Raw genomic sequence first — 437 nt, 5'->3', positions numbered from 1 at the left:
TTTTTGAGATGAAAGTTAATTAGATACAGGTCTATAGTTGGCTAGGATTCCTGAGTCAAGGTTATGTTTGTCAAGTAAAGGATTAATTACAGCAACCTTAAAGCGCTGTGGTATGTGACCATTATTAGAGACAAATTAAGTAGATCCAAGATGCGATTATTAATGAAGGGAATACGTCTTGAACCAGTCTGGTTGGGATGGGATCTAGCAGACATGTGGACGGTTTGGATGAGGTTATTATTTTTGACAATTTGGAGAGGTCAACAGGACAAAAACAGTCCAAACATAAATCAGGTTCTAGTGAAATTTTTCAAGTTGAATCAACAGAGAGAGGATTTTTCATTAGACTAGCGATGGTACTGAAAAGGAACCTGGGGTTATTTTTATTCCCATCAAAGATGAATAATAAGTTCTAGCTTTATGGAGCGCTTTTTTAT

The sequence above is a fragment of the Nematolebias whitei genome, chromosome 13, assembly GCF_014905685.2.
Source record: "Nematolebias whitei isolate Nwh7 chromosome 13, NemWhi1, whole genome shotgun sequence".
Classification (NCBI taxonomy): domain Eukaryota; kingdom Metazoa; phylum Chordata; class Actinopteri; order Cyprinodontiformes; family Rivulidae; genus Nematolebias; species Nematolebias whitei.
The sequence above is the reverse complement of the archived record's forward strand: the minus strand, read 5'-3'. Positions refer to the sequence as shown.